Raw genomic sequence first — 10,482 nt, 5'->3', positions numbered from 1 at the left:
GAGGTGGCCCGGAGCCCCGGTGGAGGAACCTGTGGGAACGGAATGGGCAGTGCAAGAATGTCCCTTCATGCAGTCACCTTGTGCTCAGCCTCCTGTTTGTCTCTCTGAGCAGAATGGGCTTTTCAGGCAGCCCTGTTCCATATAGATCCCTGAAGGTCTGCTCAAGGCAGATAAAATTCATGTTTTTATTCATTCCTGGTTTTTCACCCACAGAGAAGCACCCCCTGTTCAGGAAGGGGGGAAGCACTGGTCTGTGCTCTGCTCCATTTCTATACATGGTTCCCAGTTTGCAATCCTTAGTGTGCATCTGTGGAGGCTTCTGAGCTGTGAGGCAAAGGAGTGAAGATTTTGCAAAGTCCTTTCAGGCTAAAGGCATGGTATATTTTTAGTGTTTGGGGTCACAGTGCTGGTCTGGGACAGGGTAACAGGATAATCTTTCCGGGAAGAACATAGGGCCTGAGGACAATTAACCCTCCTGTCATTTTACAGGATTAATAACAAAACTGCAAATGGCAGCTGAGATTAAAGGGCTGTGTTTTCCTCCCCAGCATCAAGTCTTTTCTCAGGATAATCATTGTTCCAGACTGCTCCTGCCAAACAGACCTATGGAGAACCAGTGCTGGTTCAGTTGAGTTCCTTGGCACAGGCACGCAACACCACTGGACTGGCCCTACAAGGCTGCATGTTTCCCAGGGAATTCCCAAAATCAGGATTTCCTCTTGTAAAAGCAAACAGCAAGAGACTGCTCCAAGGTGAAAACCAGCAGCAAGGAAATGATGACCCAAAAGCAGCAAGGTAGGGACCTGTGGGAGGAAGGAGTGGTGGTGCAGGGCTGGGACTGCATTCCCTCCCTCAGCACTTGGAGCCATGCTGTTTGCTTCCTGCAGGAAGAAAAGCCCTTTTGCTTTTCCAACAAAGATAGTTTGAACAATTTGCTTTCACCATTGCCCTCCCTCTTTTCCTTTCTATTCTACTTGCAATTTCGTTAGAAATAGATGAGTAAATACCGTGTACGTTTGTGTGGGAGCTGCAGTGGTTTTATGATTTTCCCCCCAGCTGTGATTCATTGCTTTTTACATTTTTTAATCTATTCCCCCACACCCCCTCCTGCTCTCCCTGTCTCCTTGCAGCCCAGCAGCTGTCGTTATCAGTGAAATGACTTGACATTATTTTGCTGTACTTTGTTTCTATTCATTGATTTGTTGAATGAAAACTATTTATCTGGCACTGACACATGAGATTGGAGCCTTTCAAGAAGAGGCAACTCTGCAGTATAATTTTGCTCCAAAATGAGCAGAGCAAGAGCTCTGTTAAACCAACCCATCTGAAATCTCTGGCCCCAGGATGGGGCAGAAGCAGTGGCTGCTCAGCCTACAGAGGTGGTGTATAGGAAAGGCATCTTTCCTTATCCTGCCTGCCCCCTGGGAAGCCCTGCTGGGTTCTTGTCAGAGGCAAATGAGGGATTTCTCTGGAGCTGGGGATGGAGGGAGGTGCAGGAGGGGAGGCAGGTGCTGGGCAGCAGGTGTACAATGTCTGACTGGAGTTCCCAACATCAGGAGGATGTGGAGCAAGTCCAGAGGAGGCCATGCAGATGCTCAGAGAAGCTCTGGCTGCCCCATCCCTGGAAGTGTTCAAGGCCAGGTTGGATGGGCTTGGAGCAACCTGGGATAGTGGAAGGCATTCCTGCCCATGGCAGGGGGTGGAATGAGATGATGTTTACAGTTTCTTCCAAATGAAACAGTCTCAGATTCTGTGATTCCATGATTTTGCCTGGGTGTAGATGAGTTGTTCCCTCGGCAGGATGAGCACTGCAGTGCTGGAGCACAATGCAGACTTGCTGCTATGCCTCCTGTCTTCTCCATCCGCTGTGAGTTCATCCCCATTTCAATATCGGGCATCCAGGGAAAACCACTTCCTGTGATCCGACAAGCCTGGAGAGAGGTTTGCACATCTCCAAAAACTGGTGCCAGTGGCTGCTGTGATTTTAGTTTAAAAAAAAAACCTGGGCACTGTTACCTCAAATGCCAGAAGCTGGTTCCCTGCCAGCACTGCTCAGAAAAATCCCACCTCCTTGGCTCCATCAATACCATCCCACAGCTTGAAGGGCAGGTTTTGCCTAGGGAATACGCTCTTGTTTGAGGGATTCAGGATCCCTTTTTCCCACAGAGCCCTGGCCCTTTCTTCCCGGCACAATCAGCCCTCTTGCCGCTTTTCTTGCCTTTTCTTCCACGGCTTTCCCACATTCTGTTCACACCTTCATGAATATTCAGAGTCCATTGGCCATATGAAGCTATTGAGAGCTCTTGTTAACACTCCTCCTAATGACATGCACCTTCAATAGAAAACAAAAACACAGATAAGAGCTTGTTAGCGCAGACCCTTGTTCCCCACCTAACAAGGTTTCCATTGACTCGGACACTTGTGGTGACACATTGCTTGCTCTCACTGTTGCCTCTTTTGATTTGCGACTGGCTTTTACCGAGGGGGTTTTTTCCTTCTATTTTTTTTCCCTTCCTTTTTTTCCCTTTCTAGATTTTTTTTTATTGTGCGGTTTTAAGCTAATTAAGAAAAAGGTCAGGCTCCGCGAACAATGAGGAGCGGCGGTGCAGTGCGCCCCGGGAGCGGCGTGCGCGCAGCCCCGAGCGGCGGGCGAGGGCCGGGCTGCGGTGCCGCCCTGGGAAAGTGGCACGGGAAGAACCGGGCTTGGGTCAAGAGGTGATTAAAGCTCGGCGAGAGGCTCTGAAAAGGGGCTGAGACCACCCGCCGCTGTTCCCAAGGGCTCCCCGGCTCCCAACCTGACTGGACATCCGCGGTGGCCAAAACACACACGACATCATCTGTGAGATGCTCCCAGTCATGCTGCTGACAGTTTATGTCCGATGTGCACAGAGAGCAGAGCCCCCAGCCACATCTCCAGTGGCACCTTCTGCCGCGGGGCTTCTCCCTGGAACTGGAATCCCATCCGGCTTTGGCGACTCTTTTCTTCCCTCCTCCAGTCGTGCTTTGCCTCCCTCCCGCCCTGCCATGCTTTCATTAGCTGGGCCCACCCATTCGATGCCATGAGATGCCTGGCTTCTTGTTGTTGTTGTTGGGGTTTTTTTGGCCACACCTCATTATTCCTCCTATTATTAGGCTCTCGTGGTGTTGTTTGTCATCTTGTCAAGGCCCTGGAGTTTCTATGGATACTGGTCCCCTAAGTGGCCATGCTATCAATTAAGACAGCTCCATGTCTGAACTCTTCCAGGGGACTTTGTGAAGATCCACAGATCATTTCCCTGATTTCCCTGCAGTTCCTTATGTAGCTGCTTTTTCCGTTATGACCGCTTGGTCAGGGCTCAGCATATTCAGGTTTTTCAGGCATCAAAAGGCAGGATTACCTGCTTGGCTAATAAAATTAGCTAGAGGGTGATGGGGTTAATAATAAATCACCAGATTTTTTTATATATATATATATATATATATATATATATATATATATATATTTATGACAGGGTGTAATGAATAAGCTATAATGAGATAATCATCATAGTGATGTAAGTAAAAGCACCAGCAACAAAACCTGCCATGGAATAAAAATATATATGATTTATTATGCTTTTTTTGGACTCCTGGGAAGAGGAAAAAGTCTCTTTTTCTTCCTCTTCGTGCTCAGCTTAAGTACTGAAAACTGTGCAAAGCTGAGATGATGCTGAATATTTTTTCTGAAAATAAGACTGCTGAAAGTTTCCATATAGAGCAATTTAAGATTGTTTTCCTTGTGAAAGGCAGCATAAGCAAGCAAAATAAAAAGCATAGTGGGAAAATTAGACAGAAGGAGATCATGCTGGGTTGATCAGGACTTTACTGGGAGCAGGCTGAGCACAAGGAGCAGCTTTGCTGAGCACCTGACAGTTCCTCACTCTCCTCTTGCTGTTCTTTGAACACCCAGTATATTTCCTTGGATTAATTTGCTTCACCTACTGATTTTCTTTCATGGGTGTTCTGTCTCCATGCCTGTACCAGCTCATTTTTGCTCTCTCTGTGCAGGTGAGCAGGACAGGGGAATGTTGCTGGAGCTCCCCCACTCTGTCAGTCACTTCATTTTTCTGTATCTGTAACTATAAAATGTAGGTATTTAATGATTTCTCAGAAGTATCAGGAGATTTTCAGCCTTTAAGCTAGAGAGGCTGAGCACTGTTTGCATTCACTCTCTGGTGAGAATTAGTATCTGGGGGCAGGAGGCAGCAGGGAAAAAGTCTTTGATTTGGATTTGAGTTTTGGCTGGTGATTATGATTCTTTATATGCTCTAAACCAGTTTATCTCTCCCTAGGTGGATGTGTGCTGCCAGCAGTGCGATAATATCCATCGAGGGCCGCCCAGAGGTACAAGGAATAAACTCATCTGTTATTAGCTAATACAGGAAAGTGATTCGATATGGGTCTCAGAAGCTGGAGTAGATAAATAGGATGATAAATGTTGGCATTAGCAGACGTGACTGACTCCTCTGTCTCTGTGATTTGGTAGTGCCCAGTAATTAAATAGTTGGAGTTTAATGTATTTTAAACTAGAGCTGCAGCCTGTAAATCACGGAGATTATGCTCTTCCCTGCTGTGCACTCTCTGGGTCGGAGGAATTCCCATTGCCGTGCCGCAGCTGTCCCGGCTCCGGCTGCCTATTGCATCAGTCGGGACCAGGAAAGGCAGCACCAGCCCTGCTGCTGCCCTTGGGCAGTAAACACATTCCCAAAGCCTTTCCAGCCCAGCAGGGCTGGTGCTGCAGCCCTGGAAGGATCCCAGCCCATGTCCTCTCCCTCTTGGGCTGTCTCTTCTCTTCTGGCTGGAGCACCTTCATGCCCATGTACACATGCAAACACACCCCAGGCCACTGCAGAGCTTAAATTCCAGAGGGTAAAGCATCCCAGTGGGGTCATTTCCTTCCAAAATCTGTGCTGTGTCACTGTGGGAGCATCAGCCCCTTGGGCTGGTTTTGCTTTCAGACATGATTTTCAGGATTATTGTTTTCAGTTATCCCAAATTCATCGTTGTATTTCACACCAAGGTTGGCTTTTGTTTGCAGCCAGACTATGACTTTGTACTAAATTAAAGTGGTTGTCTTTTTTTATATACAGACTGTCCAAGAAAGAAACCCAACCCTTTCCAATGCAGCTTGAAACTGTGCTGAACTAAAAGTTACTTTTTCTCTATATACACAACTATTTTTTTTCTCATCTTTTGTTGGCCAGACCTGACTCTTCTGCTGGAGGTTGGTTGTATTACTCAGAGTTTCCCCATTAGCAAAGGACAAATTTAAACATTTCCGTGCAATTCAGCCATTTCATACCTTTTAACACCATTTCTGGATTAGTTCAGGCTTTTATTCAGAAATATCTGTGTGATAGCTGGCCCCACATCCAGACATGGATTTACCAGAGCCCTGTTATGATGACCCTGAAATGCTGTCTGGAGCCACAGCTGGGATAAAACTTGTCCCTGCTCTTCCTGCATATAATTATTTTTAATAAAATATATTTGTACCTCAAATTATTTCCTCTTCCAAGCATTTTATAATTAAACAATTAATTTTGATGTATCATTGCAAGTTACAGTCTCTGAGGTTTGCCTGCTGCTCTACATGGAGTGATGGTGAGTAACTTTCCTCTGGGGGAAGGATAAAAATGAGTTCTGCTTTAGATAAAATAGATGTTTCTTTGCTCTTTTGATGAGCAGAAGCAGATTGTCAACCACCAGCCTGAAGCAACAACTACTATTGCTTTCAGCAAGATCAGCAGCAGTTTAACAGCTGAGCAGGAATTATTGGAGAGGAGTTGTGTTTTGGAAACCATAAGGTACCTTCCCTACTGGGCTTTGCAGGAACTGGATCATCTGTGAATCATCCTGTAGCTTGTTTTTTCCATACACTTGTGTTGTTTTCCTTCCAGATCACTTTTAGCCTGCCTGTTTCAGGTACATTGTGACACACAACCCACACAAACCCAAGAGACTTCACCTGTGAAGGGTGGTGTGGGAGCTGCCATCATAAGCTGAAGGACATGGGGACCTTCAGACTGTCCTGCCTCCATGGTGGGCTGTGGTAGGATTAAGGATCAAGCCCCTCTTCCAGGTGCCACTGCAACCCCCTTCTTTCCATTATATTTGCCTCCTGTGCCCCATCCTTTGAATAGAGGCTGTTCTTTAGTTGCACAAGGGCTTGTGGGGGTGGGATACAATGCAGGTTGCCCATGGACCAAAGGGATAGACTTTTACAAGCTCTTGCTGAGATTTAGAATGAAGAAATATGTGAGCTTGTAGCTGTTGGTCCAGAGAGGCTGGTGAGCATGGAGCCATGGAAAAAAGATATTGGTAAGTGTTGGTGTAGAGTTGACAGAGCTGCCCAACAGCAGCTGGAAGCTTTTCCCATGATGAAACATCTGTGGAAGAATGAATTCCCAGCCCTGGGTGACCTACAGTCTTAAGTGTTGAGGAGGAATGAAAATGCCCAAATCCTCTCATCCTTGCAGCTGGAAGTTAAATTTCCTCCTGTCTGGTCCTCTGCTAAGCAGAGTCCCTGCCCTTGCAGCTAATGGCACCTCTGGTTGCTAAAATTATTTTAGCATTAATAGAAGTGACTCAAAGGAGAGTGGTGTGTGGAAAGCAGTAGAAGCCACCTGGTCTGATACAAAAGGGATTGGATTTTTTTAGCCAAGTGAAGTGGTAAATGGAAAATGCAGCTGGATGTAGGCAAATGCAAAGTGATAATTACGGGCAGTGAATGGAAAGGGTGGAATACAGCAGGATCACATCAAAGGTGGAACAGCCAGAAAGGAGGCAAGAGGTACTGAAAAAATCCCTCAGCATGACCCAAATAACCCTGGATGGAATGGAGCAAAGTGCTCCCAGACCCTGCTGTACATCAGCAAAGGAACCAGGGGGCTGCAGAGGTTTCCCATGCCGACAGCCAGCCCATGGCTTTGCAGCAGGGACAGCCGATGTGGCTGTGTCTGAGGAACTGCTCCACACAGCACTTTTGCTCTGGCACCTCTTTGAAAACAGAAATGATGGGTCATTACTGCAAATTTGCTGAGTTAATTCATTGGACTTGTGTGTGTGGAGTGGCAAAGAGGAAGGCAAAGGGGTCCACGTTTGCCTGCAGCCATCTTTTATGGTCCAAGCAGCCAATTTTCTGTGTAGCTATAATAAATCACGGCGACAGACACACAGGATGCTGCTGTCTTTATATAATTATTCCATAAATTGCCCCATTTTCTCCCCCAGAAAGGCCTCCCAGTCCCTTCTCTTTGCTGGAGCATGTTGTTATCCTGAACGCAATATGACAAATGCATTTGAAGAACTTATTTTGTAAGCAAAGGGTAAAGAAAGGGAGCCTGCTCCTGTTTCCATCACGTGGCTGTTTGCTCCAAGGGGATTTGCAAAGCAAGGGAAACAACCTTACAGCTGAGGAAATCGAGCATGATCTCCAGGACTGAAGGGAAGCACAGCTGGAAAGCCAATCGACACAGAGCCCAGCTGCCAAGGGAGTGGTGGGCAAAGGCACGGCCAAGCAGGGCCCTGCTCCTCCTTTACTCCACTCTTCCTTCCACTGGGCTGTGGCTTGGAGGTGCCTCCTGCATTCCCTGGAATTAACTCCAGTGATGGATTTTGAAGTCCCTCACCACAGTGACAAAGGGAAGCTTTGGATCTCTAAGTTGTCTCTGTGCAAGGGGCATTTTATCACTGCTGCAGACAGTGCGAGGTCAGCCCAGCAAAGTCACCGTGATGACCAGTGCCTTCTAAAGCATCCCAGCTCCTTCCTGCTCAGATTTGCTTCTGAGAAGCTTTTAGTTCTCTTCTTATTCCTTTTGCATCCTCATTCCTGCCTAACTACAGTTTCAGACTGCTTAGCTGGAAGGCACAGACCAGGGCAGGTTCTACCTTCAACAAGTCAGATAAACTGTTCTCCTGTGGGCACTCACCAGTGTAAAACCCCCACAATTTGTGTACAGCAGGACTTTGGGGACCTCTTGGCTTGGCTGGTGTTTTGATAACTGAGCTTGTGTTGTTTCTCTTTCCTCCTGCCTGTAGAAGATACTTCTTAAAAATACAGCAAAGGGAAAGAAAAAAAAAAAAACCTTTTTCAAGGATATAAAACTTCCATCAAATCGGCTGTGTCACTAGAGACCCAAAGCTAATAAGTTGATCTTACAGATGTATAATAAACTCATTTATTAGGTTTTTATTTTAGGAGTTGGTGGTATTAATTAGATTGATATGGCCCATAAATCACTTGATTTGGCTGAGCCCTCAGATACTTGTAATTTAAATTAATACAAGTGCAGCTTAATTAATCTGATTAAATCTTGGGACAAGCAAGGCAGCGTTTCCAATATCCAGGAGTACATCACAAGGAAAATGAGTATTTTAAGGTAAAGCAGCTTCTTCACTGCAGGATCAGTTTTGTTCAGATGGTGAATCAGGGGACAAGAATGGAACTACAGGAGATGCAACCCAAAAAACAGACACTCTGGCTTTGCCCTGAGACCTAGAAGTTGGGCAGAGCTCATCGCAGCTTCTGGACAAGGTGAGGGATTGACTTTCACAAATTCATGACAACTGCTCTGGTTTTGGGGAGTCCTGATCTTTTTTCATCCTTTGGCAGCAATAAATGAATTCTCAGAAGATGAGTTTAAGACATTGGTGAGCATAAGCCACAGGCTGATCTCTGTTGTGGTCACAATGTTGATTTTTTACTCCCTTCAGTGCTACTGAGAAGAGATAACATTTCTTTCCAGGAGGGAATAATCCATTAATTGTTTCTTCCTTGCTCAAGGAGCTGAGACCTTTCCAGACACGAGCTGCTCTGTTCCCCAGGCCAGGAGCAGACCCAAACTGGGAATGGAGCAGGCAGAGGTGGAGCTGACATGTCCCACCTGAGACTTACCTGCTCTGCATTCCCTTCCCATCCTCCTCAGGGACATTTCTGGGTAGCGGATGATGATTTTAGTGTGACTTGCCTGTAGAAAGGATGGAAACCCTCCTGTGGGACACACTTGACAGGGTGCTCCCACAGGGGTGCACCCATCTTCTCCCCAGCACTGACAATTCCTAAACCTTTTCCAGGTGAATAACACCAGACACTCAGTGTTTCCATCTATTTTTTTTACAGAATGCTCTGGGCTTACAGCTCCCAAGATTGATGTTCCAAGTGTGTAGAGCCCAGGCATTTGCTGTGTACCCTTTTCCCTACACTCCTGCTAATTTGCCTTAGTCTAAGTGAGCTCCTCTATGGATAGGAGTGGAATTCAGACCCTGTGGTGCACCCTGGCCTTGGTTCCTCTGTTGCCCACAAGCTGTCCATGTGGGATGGAGGTACAAGTTTGGTGTTCACAGCAGCTCCCCAGAATCTGAGGAAAACCCCTTCCAAGGCTGCCATGGTGTGTCCAGCAGCAAAGCACCAGCCCAGGGCTCGTGCAGCCGCAGGTTGTTCCGTTAGAGCACGGACGCCATAAAATATGTTTTCTTTAAAAGCAGGAGATAATGCTGTTACAGCAATTGGATTAATCTAATATTCTCCTTCATCTTCAAAAGAGAATTGCCTAAATAGCCAGAGAGGCACATTTTATGAGTCCTTCTTAAGGGCTATCAATCAAACCTTCCAAGAAAGGCACTGATGCCCTTTTGCTCACAAGAGGGAAATTGGATTCCCCACGGCTTTGCTTTCAGTCTGCTGTAGCGTTGCCGTGTAATCGCTGCATCGCAAAGGGTCTGACCATCATTTTCTTCTACTGGTCTGAAGAAAAAACCCACATGGAGGAAACCTGTAAGAAGAGAGGGAAAACAGCCCAATTAAAGGCAATGATCTTTTAGCTCTCTGCCCTCTCTCCTGCCTGGATGAGGCAGATGTAAAACAATAGCTTTATTTGTGCAAGTTTTAATTGGGTAGTTCAAAGGAAGCAGCGGAGGCTCTTTTGATCTCTTGGTGTGTTTGAATGCCACGTTGCAACGGTGCCTGCTGGCCACGGCAGTGAACTCTTGTGTTAATTAGTGTTTATCTGAAATCGAATTAGCTCACAATTGGGAGAAAGCAGAGTGAAAAGCAGGGGATAAGCAGAGATTTGTGTCGTTCTCAGTTAGAGGTAAGAGCAGGTCTGTTGAAATTGACGTTAAAATAACTCAGAGAACATTACATTTTTGCTTTGTTTTTCTAACACTCTTGGTCAGATGGTCCCATTTCTCTTCCTAATACCCCGCGCTGCCTTCATCTTTGCTGAGTCTGCTGGTCTGCGCTGCTCATTGGAACTTAAACCATAAACCAACACCGAACAATGATGCATTATTTATAGGAGACCGAAGGCTGTGAGGTTGACAATAGTGCAAAGCTTCTCTTTCTTGTGGTCAGTAATCCATAAATAAATACATCATCTATTTAGGTTTGCAGAATTGTCTGATGGATGGGAATAGCCTGAATTATACAACGAGGGCAACAAGGACTTTGTGAAAGCCGCCACC

At 46.3% G+C, this 10,482-nt stretch overlaps 1 long non-coding RNA gene across 1 annotated transcript; it reads left to right on the top strand.

The window, feature by feature from the left end:
- The first annotated feature begins 218 nt into the window (after positions 1 to 218).
- LOC140684803 (uncharacterized) lies at positions 219 to 8,212 on the top strand. Its single transcript, XR_012057618.1, has 2 exons — positions 219 to 795; positions 4,311 to 8,212. It is a non-coding gene; the product is annotated as an uncharacterized lncRNA (long non-coding RNA).
- Positions 8,213 to 10,482: the final 2,270 nt, after the last annotated feature.

The sequence above is a fragment of the Taeniopygia guttata genome, chromosome 10 (genome assembly GCF_048771995.1).
Source record: "Taeniopygia guttata chromosome 10, bTaeGut7.mat, whole genome shotgun sequence".
Taxonomy (NCBI): Eukaryota; Metazoa; Chordata; class Aves; order Passeriformes; family Estrildidae; genus Taeniopygia; species Taeniopygia guttata.
The sequence above is the reverse complement of the archived record's forward strand: the minus strand, read 5'-3'. Positions and strand labels throughout refer to the sequence as shown.